Here is a 17,484-nt window from a genome sequence, read left to right as displayed (position 1 = left end):
ATCATTTTCATCTTCTGGCACACCAACCATTCTTGACAAGCAGTCAATAACCACGTTGCTTTTCCCAGGAATGTACTCAGTTGTGAACTCAAGTTCCTGTAATGCTACTACCCATCATGCTATCCTACCAGACACATAATCAACTGATTTTTTCATGAAAACCTCCTTCAACGGTTTATGATCTGTTCTAATGGTGAACGCTTTTCCCCATAGGAAACATTTAGATTTTTTCACAGCCAAATAAATAGCCATAGCTTGCCGGTCTATTACAGAGTTTCTACTTTCCGCACTTCTTAAAGATCATAAAATACAAGTAATCATCCTTTCTACATCATTGTGCTTTTGAATATATGCTCCCCTCAAACCTTTAATACTGCCATCTGTGGAAGCATTATTCTCTTGACCAGGGCAGTAACCGTTCAGGTTATGTACGTTTCCTAACTCCTTTTTCAAATTAAGAAATTCCACCTCACATTCTTTATTACATTCAAACATCACTTTCTTTTTCAATAACACCTGTAGATTGAAAGGTGTTTAGGCAAAATTCTCTACAAACTTCCCATAAAACTCTACAAGCTCTACAAAAGAGGATAATTCATCCTTATTCTCAGCCACAGGCATATCGAGAATGCTTTGTATCAAATCTCTTTTAGGCTTCAGACCCTCTGATGTCAATGTATATTCTAGAAACTCTAATTCTTGTTTGTGAAACCTATACTTCTCCCCTTTTAATTTTAATTCCTTCTCACTCAATCTCTTCAGTACAGACCGCACTCTGTCATCATGCTCCACAAGATTGTCACCATAAATTAAAATATCGTCCTGAAACACCCTGATTCCAGTAGGATCCTTCAATACCCTTCCCATGGTCCTCTGAAACACTGATCATGCCGACACCAGTCCAAAAGGCATTCTCCTGAACGAATAGGTGCCACTGAATATTACAAATACAGTGAGGTCCATGGATTCCTCATGTAACATCACCTGATGATACGCTGAAACTAAATCTAAAGTGGAAAACCCCTTTGCATCACCCAACATGACCACCAAATCCTGTACACTCAGAATGGGGCACCTGTCTACATTTGCATCTTTGTTCAAATTTCTAAAGTCCACACACAAACAGATGTCTCCATTCTGTTTCCTTGCAATCACAACAGGAGAAACCCATTCCGTTCCCTTCCACCTTCTGAATAACTCCATCCTTCTCTCATTTCTCCAACTCGCTTGCCACTGGCTCCCTGATTTCAAATGGTGGCTTTCTCACTTTCCTCACAATTGGCACAACCCCTTTCTTTGTTTTTATTTTGTGTACATATCCCTTCAAACTCCTAAACTGTCTTCAAACACTTCTGGGAATTCCTCTCAAAATGTATTCTTTTCTGTTCCTTTGACTTCATGCAGAATTTGGCCATCACAAACTACCTTCGCAACCGTCAGAGTTTCGACATTCAAATCTTCTCTCAATTGTATCGGTGGATCCGAATTGGAATTCAAAATCACTCCCAGTTCACGTTGATTGAACCACCTTACCATCTCATCACTTTTCACTGCAACATAAATCTTTCCTACTATCATTCTTCCTGAATATTCTAACATCCCTTGAAAATACCCTGCCAATTGTATTGGCTCACCTCCACACCCTGTTGGTTTTATATCAGGTTTACACAAACAAACCTTATGACTTTTTCCTTTCAGGAAACCTTTCCAAATAATCATCAATTTTGCCCCTGAATCAAATTAACATTCTTACATCATGTCCCTCTACTTTCACAATATCATGAGGATCTTCTCTACCTTTGTTACTTATTTGTAATACCACTTCTTCATCTTCCTCCAATCATTTTCCTCAGAATATTCCTCCAATATCTCATTGATTTTTCCTTGAGTATTCTTACTTCTGCAGCACTTACTCACGTGTCCCTTCTTTAAACACTTCTTGTATGTCACTTTATGAGCAGGACACCTTTTATCGTTAGCAATCTGTCCCTCTGCTCCACACCTAAAACATTTTCCTTTGAATTGTTTATTTTTGTTCTGAGTTTGGATCTTTATCCCTTTATCCGGTAATTCTTGCAGAAGTCACTTCATTCCCACTATGCGGAACATGTTTCTTAGGGCCAGATGTAGCAAACAGTTTGCACGTCGCAAACAGCGAATTTCGCTGTTTGAAATGTGCAATCTGCACTTGGCAATGCACAAAACCCCTTTTGCGATTCGGTAATCTAGTTACCGAATCGCAAAATGGGTTTGCGAGTCGCAATTAGGAAGGGGAGTCCCCTTCCTAATTGCGAGTCGCAGTGCAATGACAGATTGCTTTGTGACTGCGAACGCGGTCGCAAAGCAATCGCAGTTAGCACCCATTTCAAATGGGTGCTAACCCATTCGCAAAAGAGAAGGGGTCCCCATGGGACCGCTTCCCCTTTGTGAATGGCATTAAAGCTCTGAAAAAATGAAACAAAAACGTTTCATTTTTTAGTTTTGTAATGCATCTCGTTTTCCTTTAAGGAAAACGGGCTGCATTACAAAAAAAAAAAACTGCTTTATTTAAAAGCAGTCACAGACATGGTGGTCTGCTGTCTCCAGCAGGCCACCATCCCTGTGAGTGCCGCGAGTCTCAAGGGGGTCGCAAATTGCGACCCACCTCATTAATATTAATGAGGTGGGCCTTTGCGTCCCCCTTGTGAGTCACAGATGGTGTCAGGGACACCATCCTAAATTCCAATTTGCGATTCGCAAATTGCGAGTCGCTCAGACTCTCAATTTGCAAGTTGCAAATTGGAATATACCTACATCTGGCCCTTAATCACTTCTACACATACTAGGCTCTGCTCTGACCTTTTAGCTAAGTTTATCATTTCATTTAGTGAGGGATCATCCTAAGTCCACAATTCCTCTCTGACCTTATCATTGAAACCAAACATGAAATGATCTCGTAATCGTTCATCCAGAGAAATTCCAAACTTACATGTGGATGCACGTTTTCTTAACACAGTTATGTATTCCTCCACTGTTTTACCTTTCCCTTACATATGCTTTCCAATATGAAAACGTACCAGTATGGAAGATACTCTGGGTAAATTAAAAGAATCAAATTTCTTAATACAAATCTCAAATTCATTAAGCCCATCACTTTCTCCATCCTACAATTCAGGTAAGTGATCAAAAACATCCTGCTTGTCTAACCCCCAAGTAACGTAATAAAAGAGATGTTTTTCTCATGTATTTAAACTGGTACCACATGCTCTTAAATATCTCATAACACACACTTTTCCATTTCTCCCATCTCATTACTAGTTCACCTGGAAAAGATAGAAAATCAGGGGGTTGAGCCTTATTTTGCATGGCACAAAAAATACTCATAACTGCATAATAAAATCTGTCAAACAGCTAAGAACTCAAATCATCATGTAAATTGATTATCTGTAACTCAAACACGAAGTTTCCCTTGTCGCCAAAATATCCAAAAATCCACATAAGCCATGATTCAAGATGATGTAGTAATATGTTTAATCCATCAATTAAGGCTGTATCCACTGCAGGAGATACAGTTCCAGCTATATCCATGTCTCCACTCCAACTGCCCCCAAAACATTCCACCCCAGTCCCCTAGCTACAGTGGAACCTTCCCACTGTATATTACATTCCTTAGAATACCACACTAATGTTAACCATCCTAGCAACAAGCATCAGTCGGCTTCCAGTTGCTGCTGGCTTCGCTCTGCTCCAGTCCGGTTCACAGCAGCAGCCTTGACAGCCAGGTATCCTGCGCCACAGCAGTGCTGCACAGTGGTCAGCTGCACTGCCTGGGAGGAGATATCATAGAGGAAGTGGCTACATTGTGAGGCACGTTTTACTGATTCAGCGGCGCAGTCAGCGCAACTCACTACCACTGCAGCAGCACTGCAGTATGGTTGCGGGGACGAACCCACCTGGACAAGTGTGCTGTTCTAGGGTGCTGTGGTTAGAGAGAGAGTCAAGCATGAGCAGTAGTTGTTGCACTCTGCGGTTTCGAAGCCCGGGCGAAATTGCTTAGTTGGTAAAATGAAGTGTGTGTTTAGGAAAGCAGAAGGAGTTTGTACTTGCCAGGTGGCATAGCTTGCCCCGCTGAGGCACTGAGCTTCATGTAATCAACCAATAGGAAGAGTGTGTGGCGAGTTGAACCCACGCGGAACACCATTCTCCCATGTCGTATTGGCCTTCCACATGGGGTGGGTGAGCGAGGTGAAGCTGCCCATTAACGTGGTGCGTTACTGAAGTGTTGTAAAATATAATGATAGTTCTACTATTATGAACTGCTTCACGGGTGACAGTGGTGTACTCCACCTACTCACTGTAGAATAGCACTGTGAGGAAATCAAAGTGTCTCTGACCTCAGAAGTGACTACTGGCACTGAGCACCAGCGCATATTGCCCAAATTAAGCTCTACATCATGGAGATGGTGCACATTTAGCAGAACCAGTGCAGGGGGCCTTTCTTGGGTGGGGGGGGTGAAGCCCCTGGGACTTCATCACAGATGGGGTGGGGGTGTACTGCATGCATATCTACAGGGAGTGCAGAATTATTAGGCAAATGAGTATTTTCACCACATCATCCTCTTTATGCATGTTGTCTTACTCCAAGCTGTATAGGCTCGAAAGCCTACTACCAATTAAGCATATTAGGTGATGTGCATCTCTGTAATGAGAAGGGGTGTGGTCTAATGACATCAACACCCTATATCAGGTGTGCATAATTATTAGGCAACTTCCTTTCCTTTGGCAAAATGGGTCAAAAGAAGGACTTGACAGGCTCAGAAAAGTCAAAAATAGTGAGATATCTTGCAGAGGGATGCAGCACTCTTAAAATTGCAAAGCTTCTGAAGCGTGATCATCGAACAATCAAGCGTTTCATTCAAAATAGTCAACAGGGTCGCAAGAAGCGTGTGGAAAAATCAAGGCACAAAATAACTGCCCATGAACTGAGAAAAGTCAAGCGTGCAGCTGCCACGATGCCACTTGCCACCAGTTTGGCCATATTTCAGAGCTGCAACATCACTGGAGTGCCCAAAAGCACAAGGTGTGCAATACTCAGAGACATGGCCAAGGTAAGAAAGGCTGAAAGACGACCACCACTGAACAAGACACACAAGCTGAAACGTCAAGACTGGGCCAAGAAATATCTCAAGACTGATTTTTCTAGGTTTTATGGACTGATGAAATGAGAGTGAGTCTTGATGGGCCAGATGGATGGGCCCGTGGCTGGATTGGTAAAGGGCAGAGAGCTCCAGTCCGACTCAGACGCCAGCAAGGTGGAGGTGGAGTACTGGTTTGGGCTGGTATCATCAAAGATGAGCTTGTGGGGCCTTTTCGGGTTGAGGATGGAGTCAAGCTCAACTCTCAGTCCTACTGCCAGTTCCTGGAAGACACCTTCTTCAAGCAGTGGTACAGGAAGAAGTCTGCATCCTTCAAGAAAAACATGATTTTCATGCAGGACAATGCTCCATCACACGCGTCCAAGTACTCCACAGCGTGGCTGGCAAGAAAGGGTATAAAAGAAGGAAATCTAATGACATGGCCTCCTTGTTCACCTGATCTGAACCCCATTGAGAACCTGTGGTCCATCATCAAATGTGAGATTTACAAGGAGGGAAAACAGTACACCTCTCTGAACAGTGTCTGGGAGGCTGTGGTTGCTGCTGCACGCAATGTTGATGGTGAACAGATCAAAACACTGACAGAATCCATGGATGGCAGGCTTTTGAGTGTCCTTGCAAAGAAAGGTGGCTATATTGGTCACTGATTTGTTTTTGTTTTGTTTTTGAATGTCAGAAATGTATATTTGTGAATGTTGAGATGTTATATTGGTTTCACTGGTAATAATAAATAATTGAAATGGGTATATATTTTTTTTTGTTAAGTTGCCTAATAATTATGCACAGTAATAGTCACCTGCACACACAGATATCCCCCTAACATAGCTAAAACTAAAAACAAACTAAAAACTACTTCCAAAAATATTCAGCTTTGATATTAATGAGTTTTTTGGGTTCATTGAGAACATGGTTGTTGTTCAATAATAAAATTAATCCTCAAAAATACAACTTGCCTAATAATTCTGCACTCCCTGTATGGCTGGGGACCAAACAATGGGGTTATAGCCATGAATACTCCTTCAGTGTTGGTCTTTAGTGGAGGCCAATCAATCAGTCAGTCAGCCAATGGTTTTGTAAAGCTCGGCTTATCACTCCGGGAGGGTATCCAGGCACTCTGGGAAGTTGTTGTGCGCTGGTAGCTACTCCTCAAATAGCCATGCCTTGAGCTTTTTCCTGAAAATCGAGGAAGGGTTGCGATGTGTGCAGGTGGGTGGGGAGGTCGTTCCAGGACTTTGTGGCAAGGTAGGAAAAGGAGTGTTCTCCACTGCGGCTCCGTCGGATCCTCGGGATCTGGCCGGGGGCTGTAAAGCAAAGCACCCTGGTTGGCAGGTGGAAAGAGAGTCTGCGATTGATAAGTTTGGGTCCGATGCTGTGGAGAGCTTTGTATGCAATGGTGAGAACTTTGAATTTGCACCTCTTTTGCATCAGCAGCCAGTGAAGCTGTTTGAGGTAGCGGGTGATGTGGGCCATTCTGGGGAGGTCTAGGATGGGTCTTGCAGCCAGGCCAGCTTTAGGGTGGTGCGAGAGGTGAGGCCTCGCTGGGCGCTGACCTGGATTGGGGAGCCCGGACCTCAGGTGGGTGCTTTGTTTAGCAATAACTTATGAAACTTGCTATTTAAAAGCAGCTACTGAAAAGTCCCTTGTGCATCCAGCCTTCAAGAAGCAATTAAAATGTCATTAATGTTCCTGCTAGGGAGAGAGATGGGAGTTTTGTCCAGTGACAGTTTTGACTCACCATAAAGTAGCATAGAGGGTTAATAAGCCTGCTGCAAAGAACAGAACTATATTTTATGTGGATAGCTGAGCAGATTATTAAAGCCAGCCTTTACAAGCTCCTTAAAACAAATTAATGTACGTGAAAGGGGGGCTATGGAGAGATGAGGTGCTCATTTGCCGAGTGGTGGTGAGGGAATCCGAGGAGGTGGTCACGGGGTGGGTGGTGCTAAAAAAGATTGTTGTATAGGGTGCCACCAGTGCTAAAGCCGGCCCTGCTTGTAGCTGTGTTTTGAATGGTCTGGAGGTTATGGAGGAGCTGCGCGGGTTATCTGATGTAGAGGGATTTTTCTGTAGTCTAGTCTGATAGTGATGATGGCTTGGATGATCTTCTTTCTGGTTTCAATGGGGATCCACTTAAAAATCCTACGTAGCTTGCAAATGTAATGGAAGCTGGTGGAGGCCATTGTGTTTATCTGCTGTTTGAAGGCCGGTTTGCTGTCAATGATGATGCCAAGGTTGCATGCTTAATCTATAGGGGTCGGAAGTTGTCCGAGCTTGGATGGCCACTAGAAGTCATCCAAGGGGCAGTGGTTGCCTCCGAAGATGATCACCTCCGTTTTGTCTATGTTCAGTTTCAGGCAGTTGGACTTCACCCATTCGGCAACCTGCGTCATGGCGTTGCTGAAGTTGTCTCTGTGGGTGGCATGAGCTTCGGAGAGGGAGAGTATTAGTTGGGTGTCGTCGGCCTAGGAGATGATGTTGAGTCCGTGGGAATGGACAAGCTCAGCTAACGGCATCACGTAGGCATTGAAGAGGGCGGGGCTGAGGGCTTATTCCTGAGGGATGCCGCAAATGTTGTTCTTTGGTTCTGACGGTAAAGGTGGGAGGCAGACATTCTGGTCCTGCAGGCTCCTGCAAGTGTGGGTAGTCTTTACCTATACCCACCCTCATAGAGTCCTTTAGGCGCTACCTAAAGTCCAGGGAGGCTGTCTGTACACAACCATAGAGCATGTGGTTAATCCAAGATTCTATGACTGTGCTGCACATTCTTCTGGCCCAACATTAGTCTATGGCCCTCATTACAACCCTGGCGGTCGGTGTTAAAGCGGTGGTAAGACCGCCAACAGTCCGGCGGTAAAAAAAATGGAATCACAACCATGGCGGAAACCGCCAACATAGACAGCCACTTTAACACTCCGACCGCCACGGCGGTAGAAACAAACAGCATGGCGGTCACCGCCAACAGACAGGCGGAAGACAATGTACCACCCACACTATTATGAGAGGCCAATCCTCCACCTTTTCTGGGGCGGAACCAAAGCAAACAAAAACACGGCGGAAACAGGACTTGGAAGGGAAAACACTCACCTCTACACATTCCACGAGGAACCAGAACGCCATGGAGCCAGAACTCCAAATACTCCCTGTGATAGTATTCCTGCTCCTCTACCAGGAGCACAAACGACGCCGGCGGCGACCACGGTGAGTACTGCACCTACAACACAGGGGAGGCGGGAGGGAAAAGAGAGTGACACACACACGCAACACGCAAAACCCCCATCCCCACCCTCACCCACAACAACATACACACAAATACGTGTTGCAACATTACATTTACATCCCCCCACCCCCTTGGAAGAACGCAAGGACAAAATGAAATGAGTTGAACGATTGTAATCAATAAAAATCCATTAGTCAAAACTTTAAATACAGTATAAACAATTATGTACACCAACTATACAAGTCCGGATAGTGCACCATTCATAGTCCGTGGACCACTGGGCCCAAAATGCATGGGCGAGGCCCACACTCGATACCAGACTCCAAATGGAGAGAACACTGCTGGGGCATCAGATCGAAATGAAACAGGCACCTCAGGGGAAAGGGAAGGGGGGGCACCTCAGTCGGATGAGTGCACGACGCCAGCTCCACGAGGGGGCTCAATGTGCATTGATGTATTCTGGGGAGTGCAAAGCCACAGTCTCTCAAGTCTCTCCAGTGGGTGGTTTGCCCACTGCTTTATCCTGAGGAGTGCAAAGCCACAGTCTCTCAAGTGGATAACAGTCTCCACTGGTTCTGGATGGGGCTTTGTGCCCAGAGTGCTTCATCCTGCCAAGGACTGAGGTAGTGGATGTCTTTCTCCACTGGTTCTGGAGGGGGCTTTGTGCCCAGAGTGCTTCATCCTGCCAAGGACTGAGGTAGTGGATGTCTTTCTCCACTGGTTCTGGAGGGGCTATATGCCCAGAGTGCTTCATCCTGCCAAGGACTGAGGTAGTGGATGTGACACTCCACTGACAGTGGTGCAACATGCAAGCTGCCCAGGCTCCTGGAACTGACCACCAGCCTCGGACGACTGACCACTGGGGATGGCAGCCATGCCTGCGGTGGTGCCACTGGCTCAGGATGTCCCGGGCCGCTGGCGGTGTTGGCGACGGTGTCAGTAGCGGCGGTGCTTGCGGCTGCCTCAGTGGCATCGGTGCTGGCGGCGGTGTCAGGAGCGGCGGTGCAAGCGGCTGCCTCTGTGGGATCGGTGCTGGCGGCGGGCTCTGTGACATCGGTGCTGGCGGCGGCCTCTGTGGAATCGGTGCTGGCGGCGGTCTTTGTGGCGGTGGTCTTTGTGGCGGCGGTGCTTGTGGTAGGCTCAGTGACTGCGGTGCTGGTGGCGGGCTCAGTGACTGCGGAGCTGGTGGCGGGCTCAGTGACTGCGGTGCTGGTGGCGGTGCGTGTGCGGTGCAGGTGGCGGTGCTGGTGGCAGTCTTGTCTGCCGTGCAGGTTGGCGTCGACGTGGACTTGCCCTTGATCTTCTGGCCCTTCACCACCTTGGATGGTGGCGCAGCTGTCTTGCCACTATCCACTTTTGTTTTGCCTGAGCCCTTGGTGGCAGGTGTTTTTGCCTTCTCCCTTCGGGATGTCTCCAACTTTTTGACTTTTGGAGGTGGCGGAATGTCCTTGCCCTCGCTCCGTGGAACACTGGCAGCCCTGTTGCTTGGCGCACTCCAAAAGCCCGCAATTGCTGGCACCACTGTGCCTGGTGATGTGGTGGCTGAGGTGCTGGATTCGGACCTGGAAAGGGGACAGACAGGGGTGGGGGGTGTAGGGAAGAGGTCAACATTACATAGGAAAAGCTTTTTAGACACACTGGGACGAGTAGATGGAGGGGGTTTGGGAGTGGAGGAAGAGGTAGTGGATGTAGGAGGTGTACGTTTGCTGACTTTGGGTGAAGGTGCATGGACTGGAGGCTGTTGTGAGGTGGATAGCTGTTGGGTGGGTGTGTGGCTGCGTTTGTGTACTTTGGGAGGAGGGCTCACAGACACACTGGTAGAGGACACTGGGGATGTGTGAATGGTAGTGTGGGCGGTGTGTGGTGATGGGCGTGCTGGTGATGGAGGTAGTGGCTGAAGGTGTAGTGCATACAGGTGTGAGTGGAGATGAGACAGGGAGGGAGGAGGGAGACGTGGAGGAGGGGGACACAGTGGAGGCAGTGGATGTTGGTATGTGTGCATGGGTATGATGCTTGTGTGATGCTTGTGTGCCTGTGGGATGTGTGGTGCTTATGTTTGCCAGAGCCACCCTTGTGTGTTGAGGTGTGTGCATGCTGGTCTGATGGTGTGCTTGGGATAGGCTGAGGTACAGGGGATTGGGTCTGGGTGGAGGAAGTTGGAGGGGGGAGGCTGGACACAGGGACAATGGCTGCCATCAGTGCAGAGGCCAGAGCCTGAAATGCTCTCTGTTGGGCTGCCTGGCCAGAATGAATGCCCTCCAGGTATGCATTTGTTTGTTGCAAATGCCTCTCGACACCCTGGATGGCATTCACAATGGTAGACTGCCCAACAGTGAGGGATCTCAGGAGGTCAATAGCCTCCTCACTGAGGGCAGCCGGGCTGACTGGGGCAGGGCCTGAGGTGCCTGGGGTGAAGGAGGTGCCCACCCTCCTGGGTGAGCGGCCACGGGACACACGCTGAGGGGCTGCTGGGAGGGCAGTGCTGGTAGGGCGGGTGGCGGCTGTACCTGTTGATGCGGGGGGCACAGAGCGGCCCGCTACCGCAAGGGAGCTCCCATCAGAGGAGGAGTCGCTGTCGCTGATGTCACCTCCTGTCCCCACCGTGGAGCTCCCCTCGCCCTCCGTCCCACTGGTGGCTTCAGACTCCGTTGTCTCGCCCTCCAGGGCCATGTGGGATGCAGCTCCCTCCTGCCTCCGCCTGATGATGCTAATGCACACAAGAACAGGGAGACCACAAAAAGGGGGGGGGAAAGACAGAAGAAAGACATGTTCAGTGCATGCAATACCGCTACCGTTGGTGGACACTACAGACACAGCAGCCCTCTGCACTACGCCATGCACTTAGAGTTCCCTAATTAATCCCAGGGACATGGGGTACAAGGCCTATGCCCGATTGCTGCACACATGGAAGTCACAGGAGCCTGACTAGGTGTAGTTGGCTCTTACCACTGCTGGGGTTGGGGTCCCATATAGCCTGCCTCACCAAGGGACCTTGCCTACAAAACTCGCCCTGGCCTAGGGGAACCCACAGCCCACCTCCCCCACCCAGACACCTTGTAATGCGCGCAGAGTCAGATGGATGTGACTGTACTCACCCCCTTGTGGCTACTGTGATGCCCTCAAGCGCCCATCCAACTCCGGATACGCCACCGCCAGGATCCGGAACATCAGGGGGGTCATGGTGCAACGGCACCCCTCCCACGTTGGGAGGCTATCCCCAGCTGGGCCTCTGCCATCTTCTTGCTCCTGCAGAGAATGTCCTCCCATCTTTTCCGGCAGTGGGTGCTCCGTCTGTGGTTGACCCTGAGGGTCCAGACATCCTTGGCGATGGCACGCCAAATATCCTTCTTCTGGTGGGTGCTGACCTAGAGGAATAGTACATGGGAAAAGGATAATCTTTAACCGTCCGGACAGTCACAGTCATTGACCCACGTTCCCACCCTTGCCCTGACGCACATACACTCACCGTCCGCTCATGCAGGCCTCAGTCCCCCCGTATCTTCCATCCACACCACTCCAAACAGGCATTGCCCATACAGCATGCTCACAGTGTACTCACCTGTTTGTCTGGGGGACCGTAGAGTAGCGTGTACTGGGGAGGACCCCATCCACTAACTTCTACAACTCCTCCGAAGTGAAGGCAGGGGCCCTTTCCCCAGACACATAAGCCATCGTCGCTTCCAGACTGAGGTCACAGCACTTGCAGTGTAGGTCCTCTCCTGTCGAAGGTCGGGTATCAAGTGAGTGAACAGACAGAAAATGGTGGTCACGTCCGCGGCGGTGCGTACCGTCACCACTGGCGTACATCGTCATTGGCTCCTGGGACCCATAGGGTCCAATGTTAACCAATGCAGGATTGCGCCGCGGTCTTTGACCGCCTACCTTGACGGTATACAACGCCAGCACAGTGACCTCATATCCTCTTGTCCCACATTACAGGCCAGGCAGCCGCCATTTCAGGGGGCCACATGGCATTAATTTTAAATGCGTCACGCCTATGTAGGCCTTGCATACACACAGTGACAGGCACATTGCGGACTGACAAATGTGTGCAATAAATCATTTTTTTCATACGTCAGTGTTGGCTGACTCTGTGCTCGCTGTTGTCGTCCATAGGGCACGTCCGCTGGGGCAGGTGAGGAGATGGCGGCATCCTCCGGTGTACAGACCGCTGGTGGACCTATCAACAATGGAAGACAGACACATCATTATCACTTACAGACTTGATCGTGCCACAATCCAGGAACTGTGTTCCCAGTTGGAGCCAGACCTGATGTCAGCTATCCGCCATCCCACAGGAATCCTCCCTCTAGTGCAGGTCCTGTCAGTACTCCATTTCCTGGCAAGTGGGTCTTTTCAAATAACAGTGGCCATTGCATCAGGGATGTCCCAGCCTATGTTCTCAAACGTGTTGTCCAGAGTGTTGTCTGCCCTGCTGAAACACATGCACAGCTACATCGTTTTCCCTCAAGTGGAGGATTTGCCCACAGTGAAAGGTGACTTCTATGCCCTGGGACATATCCCCAACATCATAGGTGCCATTGATGGGACACATGTGGCCTTGGTACCCCCCCGCAGGAGTGAACAGGTGTACAGAAATCGGAAGAGCTACCATTCAATGAATGTGCACATGGTGTGTTTGGCCGACCAGTACATCTCCCATGTGAATGCCAAGTTTCCAGGCTCAGTGCATGACGCTTACATTTTGAGGAATAGCAGCATCCCTTATGTGATGGGGCAACTCCAGAGGCACTGGGTGTGGCTAATAGGTGAGGTCAAGGACCCTATACCGAGTGAATGATTGTCTGGGTCTGGGGTTGTCCCTAAGGGTTAGTGTGTGTCTAACAGTTGTCCCTCAACATTTGCAGGTGACTCTGGGTACCCCAACCTGTCATGGCTACTGACCCCAGTGAGAAATCCCAGGACAAGGGCAGAGGAACGCTACATTGAGGCACATGGGCGAACTAGGAGAGTGATCGAAAGGACCTTCGGCCTCTTGAAGGCCAGGTTCCGGTGCCTCCATATGACAGGTAGTTCTCTCTATAACTCACCAAAGAAGGTGTGCCAGATCATCGTGGCCTGCTGTATGCTGCACAACCTGGCTTTGCGACAACAGGTGCCTTTTCTGCAGGAGGATGGTCCAGAAGGAGGTCTTGTGGCAGCTGTGGAGCCTGTGGACAGTGAAGAAGAGGAGGCAGAAGAAGAGGATATCGACAACAGAAACAACGTTATCCAGCAATACTTCCAGTGAGACACAGGTAAGAAGACATCACTGCCTCCCACATCTCATACAGTTGTTAGACCTATCATATGTCTGTCACTTTCACTCAGTGTATGGACCTTGACTTGTCACTTTGCATTTCCATTTCACAGATGTGGGTCCCACTGTGTGACCTCTGCTAATTACCCCATGGACTAGAGCTGTGTGACATAGGTATGTTGAAAATACAATCGACATTGCTATTTTCCTTAGTTATAGCAAATACACATTTTTAAAGCACAGACTGACTCCAGATTGTTTTGTGATTCAAGGGTGTTTATTTAAGTGCCAATTAGTGGAGGGGGTTGTAAAATGGGCAGGGGTGATGGTGGAGGAATGTCCATGGCAGAGTCTAGTCTATTTGTTTCACAGGTGCATTGTCCAAAGGGGCATAGGAAGTGGAGCTAGGGCAGTTGATGGATGGACAGGGTGACGAAGTGGGACAGAAGGATGACGTTCAGGGTGGTCTCATTTCTTGGCGGGGGTCTTGGCATTGTTCTCTGTCTTTGTCCTGGATCTCAGGGACCGTTTGCGGGGTGGTTCTCCATCTGCAGGGGGTGGGGTGCTAGTGTCGTGGTCCTGTGGCGATGCCTCCTGTCCACTAGCGCCACCGGAGGTGGTGGGCTGTTCATCATCCAGGCTAGTGTCAGGGGCCCCTTGTTGTGCCACAGTGTCCCTCCTGGTGTTCACAAGGTCCTTCAGCACCCCTACAATGGTGACCAGGGTGGTGTTGATGGACTTGAGTTCCTCCCTGATCTCCAAATACTGTTCCTCCTGCAGCCGCTGGGTCTCCTGAAACTTGGCCAGTACTGTTGCCATCGTCTCCTGGGAATGATGGTACGCTCCCATGATGTTGGAGAGGACCTCGTGGAGAGTGGGTTCCCTGGGCCTGTCCTCCCCCTGTCGCACAGCAGCCCTCCCAGTTCCCCGGTTTTCCTGTTCCTCTGTCCCCTGAACTGTGTGCCCACTGCCACTGCCCCCAGGTCCCTGTGGTGGGTTTGCCTGGGTTCCCTGTGGTGGTGGACACACTGCTGCTTGACGTGTCCTGGGGACAGAGGTATGGGTCCGCTGGGTGGGTGCTGTGCTGGTGTTTCCTGAGGGGGGAGGCTCTGTGGTGGCATGTGCCAGTGTGTGGGGAACCGACTGTCCCGAGGTCCCAGATGGGCCGGGCTGGTCATCTAGATCCAGTTGGACAGAGCTGCTGTCATCACTGTGGGCCTCTTCTGTGGGGGGAGTGGACATGTCTGGAACCTCCTGTCCGGTGACGTTGGGTAGGGGTCCTGCAGGGGTGTAAAGGCATGATTATTGCATCTTTGTGTGCCATCGTGTGCAATGGGTGGGTGACCCTGTACCCCAGTGCTTACATTCTTGTCTAGGACCTTGTGTGATATTTGGTTTGGGGATCTGTGTGGGTATCTGTAGTGGACATGCTTTGGTGATGGGTGTCCTTGCTTTGGTGTTGCATGCAGGGCTTGGTGTTGGGATGTGTGGGTTGTGATAGTGGGGCATATGTGAGGTGTTGGAGTGATGGGGGTGAGGGTGAGGGTGGGGTATGTGATAGCATACAGGTAGGGTGGGGGATGTAATAGTTAAGATTTGACTTACCAGAGTCCATTCCTCCTGCTACTCCTGCAAGGCCCTCAGGATGCAGTATAGCCAAGACCTGCTCCTCCCATGTTGTAAGTTGTTAGGGAGGAGGTGGGGGTCCGCCGCCAGTCCTCTGAACTGCAATCTGGTGTCTTGAGACCAAGGAACGCACCTTCTCCCGTAGGTCGTTCCACCTCTTCCTGATGTCATCCCTAGTTCTTGGATGCTGTCCCACTGCGTTGATCCTGTCTACGATTCTGCGCCATAGCTCCATCTTCCTAGCTATGGAGGTGTGCTGCACCTGTGATCCGAATAGCTGTGGCTCTACCCGGACGATTTCCTCCACCATGACCCTGAGCTCCTCCTCAGAGAACCTTGGGTGTCTTTGCGGTGCCATGGTGTGGTGTGGGTGATGTGAGAGGTGGTGTGTGTTGTGATGTGTGAAGGGATGTGTTTGTGTGTGTTGTCTGAGGTGCGTGGATTTTGTGTGAGTGATGGTGTTGTGTGCCTGTGGATGCTAGTGTTGTTTCTGGTGGTGTCTCTCTCTGGGCTTCTTTCTCAATTTTTGTCATAGGGTTTGTGGGGGATGTGGGTGTGTGTTTTATATTGGTTTGGGTGTGTGGGTGTGGTGTGTGTATGTGTATCAGGTGTGTGTATTTCGAATTGTCCAATGTGGTTGTGTTTTGTAAGAGTGTATGTATTTTGAGCGCAGCGGTGTGTACTGCCAATGGAATACTGCGGTCGAAAGACCGCCGTGTGGATTCGTGGGTCGTGATAGTGTGGGCGTATTCCTGTTGGTGTGACCGTGTCGGTTTTGTTATCGCCAGTTTATCACTGACCTTTGGTGTGGCGGACTTGTGTGGGTGTCTGGATTTTGGCGGATTCCGGCCTGTGGGTCATAAGAGCTGTAGCGGAATTCTGCCGCCGCAGCGGTGTGTTGGCAGTCTTCTGCACGGCGGTAAGAGGAATTTACCGCCAATGTTGTAATGAGGGCCTATGTCTAGAAAAATAGTCTTCTGCAACATGAAACTAGGTGACAATTTTGTTGCACTCCCTGTTCAAGAGTGTAGGAAACAGGCAGAACATAGCAGCCATCTTGACCACCGCTCCACATTAAGGGTACTCAGTGTTTTGTTGAGTGGTGGAGTCAGGATCCTCTGAGTCAGTTTCCACTTGTCTTGGGAAAGGTTAACCAGATATCACAAGGTAAAGAGAAAAAGTGCATTCCCTGTGCTGAGGATTCCTTTCAAGAGAGATGAGCACACACTAATTTCAGAGCTGCTCACCAATCCGGAAAGGCGTGAGTGATTATTAGGGAGACTGAGGCCATTCTTTCACAAGGCTGTATGTGGTTGTCTTTAGGAAGACTGGTTACACTTTTTTGCCCAGTGAATAATAATGGTAAGGTGTCAGTGGCTTAAGAAGTTGGAACGTTATCATTAGGAGGTTAGCAAGGTACAAGACAACTGGCCAGAACTGTATTACTTAATCAACTGTCCAAACTGTCATCTATTAAACGCTAGCACTATGGGGTTCTGGCAGCAAGTTAGGTACAAGCTATCCATATATGGTACAGAGTGAAAAAAGAAGGAAAGTGCAAGCTAAGAGGAGCAAACCAAACACAACGTAGAACCACAGGATGGCAAATAGACTTAGAAAAAATGGATTGATTATATGACCCACAAAACCTCTTATCTTAGGTGTCTACAGGAAAGGTGTGCAAAACGTAGATGTCTTTGGTATGCCCAAGAAACATTTTCCAGGAACCTACATGCGACTACCTACTATATATTTGAATATAGCCTATCAGCATTAACGTAGCCTCGTCAGTTGGAGGGCTTAGAAAAAGGCAGAGGAGAGTGCAAGGAAAATGGGTGCATGGAGGAAAGATATTGCATGGGCTTTGGTGAAAGTAGGTGCCATGATAGGCTAAAGCATGGCATGGGACAAACTGGAAAAACAAGAAGCCAATTAAGACAAAGTTTTAACTCACAACAATAGGAAGCGTGGAAGAGGCATAGACTAAAAAAGGACACCCTTGAGGAAGGTGGAACATTTTACATCATGATGTTGCACAGAGTTTGATACACAATAGCACAAGGACTGTTGAAACAAGTTAGATTGGAAAGCATTAAATTTGGTAAATTGGGACTAATTCCAGACAGGCATATAGGCCCTCATTATGATTTCAGCTGTCTTTTCAGAAGACCGCCAAAGCCACGGGCGCCATATTACGAGTACTGAAGGATTTCTGCCTCAATTTGGGTGGAAATCTTCCAGTAGTC

The sequence above is a fragment of the Pleurodeles waltl genome, chromosome 4_2, assembly GCF_031143425.1.
Source record: "Pleurodeles waltl isolate 20211129_DDA chromosome 4_2, aPleWal1.hap1.20221129, whole genome shotgun sequence".
In the NCBI taxonomy this organism is placed as follows: Eukaryota; Metazoa; Chordata; class Amphibia; order Caudata; family Salamandridae; genus Pleurodeles; species Pleurodeles waltl.
The sequence above is the reverse complement of the archived record's forward strand: the minus strand, read 5'-3'. Positions refer to the sequence as shown.